Genomic DNA, 7,206 nt, shown 5'->3' on the forward strand with positions numbered 1-7,206 from the left:
TATTTTATTATTTAACTAATTCACATGTGCCAACACATTTTAGGCATACATATTATAGTGATCGGTGCGGTGTTATATTCTTTTGTATATTTTGTAAATTATTATAGTTGGTCTATGCCTTTCACTAATGTATAAACATTTTTTCTTTTTGACCATATATGGTACATGTTTCTACTTTAAGACTAAAGATAGATACTTGATCTTTGTCATCAATCACATTGTAAATGACGAGGCATTGTATACGCACCGGTCTCAAATATCGATATAAATGATCACTTGTCACAATTTTTTCTGCAGGAGCTTTAAAACTAACAGTTTCTAAAGGGTATTCTTTTCCTGTGTTGATCTTAAACAGTTGCTTCACACTTTTTCGAGGTTTGACTGGAGTTAGTCTGTTTTTTACAAACTTCTTTACTAATGGAGATACAGAATGTACTATCATACGCTTTTTCCTCTCCGTGTTATCCGCCAAGTTTTTCTTTAGGACAGTTTTCATTGTGAACACTTTCTCCAAATGTTTAATACATACTTCACATATTACAAATTTGTCATTGCTTAACTCCTGTAAATCACACTCTAATACTTCAAAATATTTTTTAAACATGATGTTTCGCATTGCAACATTTCTAAGGTTTCTTAAATGTCCTTGAGCTTGGCTGTTGCATGTCAAACAATGTCTTACAACCTTTACTGGAGTACATTTAGCTGATGATGAAGCCATCGTGTTTTTATTTTTGTTGCTCTAAAAGTCACAAATCATGAATAATTAGGGTATTAATGCACGAATAACAATAAACGAACATTTAAATAATTTAAACATTATATTTGTAGTTAATACCACAAGGGCGTTTAAATTGAATAGTTTTTCGTTGTACAATTACATTTTACAATTGTTTTGTTTAATCACTTCCGCGTTCAAGCCGCCATCTTAAAAGTAGTGCGTTCCCATCATGCTTAGAGTGCATTCACACAGGTCAGTAAGACCGGTGTACACAATGAATGACGAGGTTCATAACCCACCATCTTTATTTCAAAAGTTATCTCCTCTTTGAACTTAGAATATAAAAAAATATTTAATAATATTTAATAATTTATATATATATAAAAATATTATACATGTATACTTATTGCTCTTTGTCTTATCATCTTTTTTACTGAAGGGATTGACTTCAGAAATTTCAAACTGCTTTCTTTTCCATCAGAGCATAGAAATTTCTGTTTCATTTTCATTGTCAAATGCATGTTATGTGGTGAAAAATTCGGCTGCTTTGATACTGATACAGATATTACATAGTTTTATCATAATTGTATTTTAATGTTTAATTTTTTTTTATAGTTTTGCATTGTCTTTCTTTACTGCCTCCAGTATTTAGTTAGTGGAACGTGCTGTCTCCCGTGACTGCTAGTGTTGTAAATGCTTCTGTCTGGGAAAAATCCCAAACGAATTCTGCATCTTTCTTAAGTAGGGAATCCATTGGACTTGTGACGTCTGCTAAATTTGCTAAATTTGGAGAAAATCTTTAGAGATAATTTACCATATCAAGAACATTTTCAAGTTGCTGTCATTGTCTGGTATTTTGAGATTCATTATTGCCTGTATTGCCCGGCTTTAACCCTATTGATGTTATTTAGTGACTAAAGAATTGGACTTGTGTAACTCCCAATATATACTTGTGTGGGTTGAACTTTATCTCCTCGGAAATTTGCTTGTTCAAGGGCGTATCTGCCGAACACTGTACTAAAGGTTGTTAAGAATGAAGATTGTTTAATAATGAAGATTGTTTATCAAGTTTAATGCTCCAGCATGCGTGTGTTATGTCAAGTATGCTAAAATATTGTGCATCAGTCAGTCTTGATGTCAAGTCATCAGAAGTGCGCATTGGATAATGAGGTCACATTATAGCCTCATTTACAACACTTGGATCAAGACAAATCCTGAGTTTACCTCTCTTTGTTTTTTTTTCTTCATGACTAGGCAGTTTACCCAGTCTGTAGGTTCAGTTACCTTCATTATTATGCCATCTTTCTCCGTGTGCTGATGTTCTTCGTGTAACCTGTCCGTTAAAGCTTCAGACACTCGCCTAGGTGTGTTTATTGCTGGAACAGTAACTCTTGTAATGTGAAGTTTACATTCATCTGTCATGATCCCTACACCTTGGAATAAGTTTCCAATAATAATAAAAATAATGAAAATTTTACCATATCTACGTAAATATTCTGATTTTCCGAATTGACACTATCACTAGAGATGTATCCAAAATACTACGCATTGTCAACGTTTCTCTTTTTTATATCTGCAAAATGATTTTGCTATCCGCATGAGTAACAGGTTGCATGTTCAGCTTGACTTTTTGACCCTGGTCTGTGAGTATTTTATCATCAGCGTTGACATTTAAGTGGTTTACTTCCATTTTGTTTTTGAGCGTAATGATTATTTCTTTGCCCTTTTTTGTGGAATAAAAGAATTGCAGATGTTTTTGACTTGGCGCAAGTGGGTTTGTATGCTGGTTGAATATCATTGAGCAGTTTGTCTTTTCTTGCTTTTTTGGTCAAAGAAATAGTATACACCATAATCTTGAAACTGTCCCCGACCAAGTCTTTTACCCGATCCCAGTCATAGTTTCCAGCTTCTTGGATTATGTCCAGTGCTCTGATCATTTGAACCAGACAGGCTGACATATCGCTCACTGCTCTTTGCATTTTGGCATCTACTGCGTTGGTCAAAGTTATGACGTACCTCCATATGAAAGGCTCTATCCCAGGTGTCTGCAGTTGTTCCGTGTTGACTGGTCTTTTAGGTCTTTCAATCTCTTTTTATCAGATTCTGCTCGCATAGTTTTGTTTATCATTTTACTTAATCTTTCTGAAACTGGGACACCCGTTACTTCTTTTTCTTCAAATAAGTCTTCCAATTCTTGAAGGAATTCAGAATCTCTTGCTGTTTTTGTGATGACAAAAATGTCTAAATTTTCATTATCAGTATCATCCTCATCCGAACTGTTGTAGGTGTAGAATAACTTACTTCTCTTGTGTGCTCTTTTGAAGCTTGTCTCTTCTACTGACCCTTTATATTTAGGGTATGTTTGCATTGAGTCAGTTTCTTCGTCGTTTTCAATGGATATATTGATTTCTGGATGGCAATAACTTGAGCCCTGTTCTGCTTCATTTTGCAACTTTAAAGTCTCTATGTCGGACTTTAATTGTTCTAACGTATTTACAACTGGGTTTATTTTCTTGCTCTGGGCAGATAATTCTGTAATTGTTTTTTGAAAGTTTTGCATGATTTGCTCCCCTTTTTCAACAGAGTCTTCCACTTTTGCATTTTCCTGCATTGGGTCCCTTTCTTTTCCTCTGCAATTCACATCATTGCCGCCCAAGAGTGATTTTCTGAGCTGTCTGTACACATTTTGTCTGTATGGCAATCTAACATAATCATATTTCAATCAAAACTTTATGACCTTTATCAGGTCCGTCAACAGACTGATTGAGATAAATATATTATCAAAATATTTTACAAAGATCGATGAAAATACCGAAAGTTGACTACAACGATTATGTAATATTTCGTCAATTTGTGAACATATCGTTTTACGCAAAATTGTTTGATATCGTAAATCAGTCTTATTTGTACTATCGAACTCGAGTACGAATGTAATAAAATGATTTTGCTCACATAGTCGAGCATTCAAGAGTACATGAATGAAGAAAAGTCACAGAAATTAGTTTCTGTTTCATGTGGGATACATGTGCGTTATGCAAATTTTCTGATATCTGCAACTCGATGGAATTCATCGGTGCAATGTTTTGTTTGTTTCGTACAAAAAAAACTTTCCTTCTGTCGTACGGCACTGTAGCACTAAGGCCGTGCGTATTAGTACCGTTAAGGAAAGCGCAAACATACTTTGCATCCTTTGTCTATATGATATAAATAATGGGGCTTGAAAATAGGTCAAACATTTCGAGACTATCAATTTCGGTGAAGAATTTTCTTGCATTTAATATAATTTTCCTGAAAAACGAAGTAAAAAATCTTCAAACAAAATTTTCTTAAAGGGTTTATCTTAATATATATCGTCATATTATTTAAATATACACTAAATCTTTTTAACATTTTATGTCTGAGTCATCAATATGACACCACAGTGTTGGTGATAAATCTGCACTGACCAGTGCTACTGATAAGCCAGCTTCCTCTCTCTGTGTGGGGCCCAAAAGAGATATGCGGTTGATAAAATAGCATTTTAAGCGATAATCCCTCGCCGTGGTTGTTCAGTTTTTCACGCACTTTTCAAGAATTAGTTCCAAAAACAACTTTGCTTCTATGTCTTCAAAGCCACACTCTTCCGCGCTTAATCGTTATCTTGTGATGAGTGCATCAGTACTGTCATTTTCTTGCATTGCACTGTTAGATTTATACCTTGCGAATATTGGGTTCAATGACGGCTAACCGTGTGCTTTGAATTTATCATAGTAGCTTTGTAGATCTTCAGGATCGTCACCAGTGATGGGTTTCCATGTCGCGTGTATGTCTCTACCCTTGTCACCGAACCAGATCAACAAATAAGATATCTTTTCTTCCTAAGTTTTGTTATGCAGCGGCCCTGTGAACATCAGTTCAACATGCTTTTGGAGTTCAGGAAGATTTGACGCTTCCCAGTTCTAACGATTAATTCTGAATTTCTTACATCATGTAATACTCTTTTTTATACTTATTAAACTATTAAAGGTGGTCCATGCAATTCACAAATGTAGATATAATAAGATAAAAGAAATGTGTGTCCCAGTCAGTTTTATTATCTGAACTGATTCATTTGCGGGAAACTTCCTAGAATACAACATTATCTTCGAGAATATAACATTCTACAGGTACAATGGAAATATACAGAAATGTGTGTTTATGGTACAGGTCATATGAATATATTATCAGTATGACCAGTTATGTGTCAGTGGTGCCATTAAACCCAAACAAACAAAATATCCTCAGTTATTGACTGATAGCTGAGATATTTGATTTGCTGGTACCCCTAGTCCAGATGAAGTTCCAGGTTGATGTCTGAGACGTCAAATATAGATCCTCCTACTTCTTCAGGTCTTCCTCCAACAATAAAGCTGGTAGGTCGCGATATGACCTTTTAAAACGCTGGTGCGACATGAAACCCAACCAACCTACTTTCCCTCATAACGTTCAGCTTTGCCTGTAATACATTAGGAAATTGTTACTGACATTCTCTATTAAGATTATTTTATTGATGAGTTATGAAGAATTAATACTTTTCTTATCCGTAAGATTCTTCGCTATCTTACATAGGTTGATGTCTGTGATGAGGTCCCTTCAGCGATGTTGATAAAACTTCGACGTTTGGTGTATAATTTATAGGTATTTTTTTTAACCTCTTACATTCATAAATTGGGCCCTCCATCAACAAATCTGACTTACAAATAGCGAATTTATAGTTTGCTGATTTTTTTAGATGTTTGTTACATAGTCTTTTAAGCCTAGTGTGGGGTAAAGGTTACTGGGAGCAGAAATATGTTTATTCCTTTCATCAGAGAGACAACATTTACTCACATTTACATTTAATTTAAACTTAAGGCCGATTGAATCAAGATATCTGTCACCAATGCAAAAATGTTCTCATTATGTAACTATGATCGCATTTATTTATGATGAAAAAGAAGCTTTCATATTTGTAACCACCCATAAATAACTATGTTGGACCTTTTGTCATTAAAGTATTACAATTTGATAATCTGAGAAGTAATGCATCTTATTATGTTATATAAAATGTGAGTTACTTGTTGTAGGCAATACAATATATAATTCATATTAATCATAGCAATAATAAAGATGGGCATTAATTATAATTTCTATAACTACTATCTTGCCAAGATATTTAGTAAATGTGCCAAATATTTGATATGTTTTGTAAATATTTGATTTTTTATGTTGTTATTGTTATTTACATTTTTGTTAATTATATTTACTTTTTGCGTTTTAACCTGAATCAAAAGCTTTGCGTCTCAACATAATAGGTGCGTAAAGCAATATATAAGCAGACATTATTGATTTTTTATAATCATTTTGTTTTAAGCGTATATTTTGTATTGCATTATTGGTTCATTATGTACTTTAAGTGAAAATATTTGGTCCAAGTACTTCTCTACTATTTTGAATATATGCATGCAATTTGTGTAGTTTTATTTTTGATATATTTTACAAACAAATGTTAATTCATGATGGATTTTAATAGGAGAAGCACACATTTATTGTTGTATTTAGAATTTTTATGTAGCTAAGTAAAAGTTTGTGTGTTCCTTGTCGATAACTGTACTCTTTTTACTATTGAAAAATAACACCTTTTATTAGCTCACCAGAGCCGAAGGCTCAGGGTGAGCTATTAGTATCAAAGGGGGATGCTCCGTCGTCCGTCGTCATGCGTCAACAATCGTCTTCTTCTCTGAAACTACTGGGCAGATTTACTTCAAATTTGGTCTGTAGCATCCTTGTGACAGTCACACTTGAATTTGCTCATGTCATTACAATTAGCCCCTTTTAGGGGTCAGCAGAGCTAAAAATAGAAAAACCTTTCACCAAACTATGTCTGTAGCATTCTTGGGTAGTCTTTTATCAAGTTTGCTCATATTATTTTGATTGGCCCCTTTTAGGGGTCACTAGGGCTAAAAATAGAAAAACCTTTAAACATCTTCTTCTACAGAACTAATGGATGGATGATCACCAAACTTTGTCTGTAGCATTCTTGGGTAGTCTTTTATCAAGTTTGCTCATAAGAATTTGATTGGCCCCTTTTAGGGGCTGCTTAAGCTAAAAATAGAAATACCTTTAAATGTATATTTCTACAGAACTAATTGATGGATGATCACCAAACTTTGTCTGTAGCATTCTCAGGTAGTGTTTTATCAAGTTTACTCATGTTTATTTGATTGGCCCCTTTTAGGGGCCGCTAAAGCAAAAAATAGAAATACCGTTAAATGTCTATTTCTAGAGAACTAATCGATGGATAATCACCAAAGTTTGTCTGTAGCATGCTTCGGTAGTCTTTTATCAAGTTTGCTAATATTATTTTGATTGGCCCCTTTTAGGGGCCGCTAATGCTAAAAATAGAAATACCGTTAAATGTCTATTTCTACAGAACTAATTGATGGATGATCACCAAAGTTTGTCTGTAGCATGCTTGGGTAGTCTTT

General features: G+C 34.0%; 1 long non-coding RNA gene across 1 annotated transcript; it reads right to left on the reverse strand.

Annotated features, from left to right (window-relative positions):
- Positions 1-6,360: 6,360 nt before the first annotated feature.
- Positions 6,361-6,778, reverse strand: LOC132721849 (uncharacterized). Its single transcript, XR_009624526.1, has 2 exons — positions 6,695-6,778; positions 6,361-6,585 (listed from the first exon to the last, which is right to left on the reverse strand). It is a non-coding gene; the product is annotated as an uncharacterized LOC132721849 (long non-coding RNA).
- Between the last annotated feature and the right edge of the window lie 428 nt (positions 6,779-7,206).

The sequence above is a fragment of the Ruditapes philippinarum genome, unplaced genomic scaffold (genome assembly GCF_026571515.1).
Source record: "Ruditapes philippinarum isolate M1 unplaced genomic scaffold, ASM2657151v2 ctg1474_1_1_1_1, whole genome shotgun sequence".
Classification (NCBI taxonomy): Eukaryota; Metazoa; Mollusca; class Bivalvia; order Venerida; family Veneridae; genus Ruditapes; species Ruditapes philippinarum.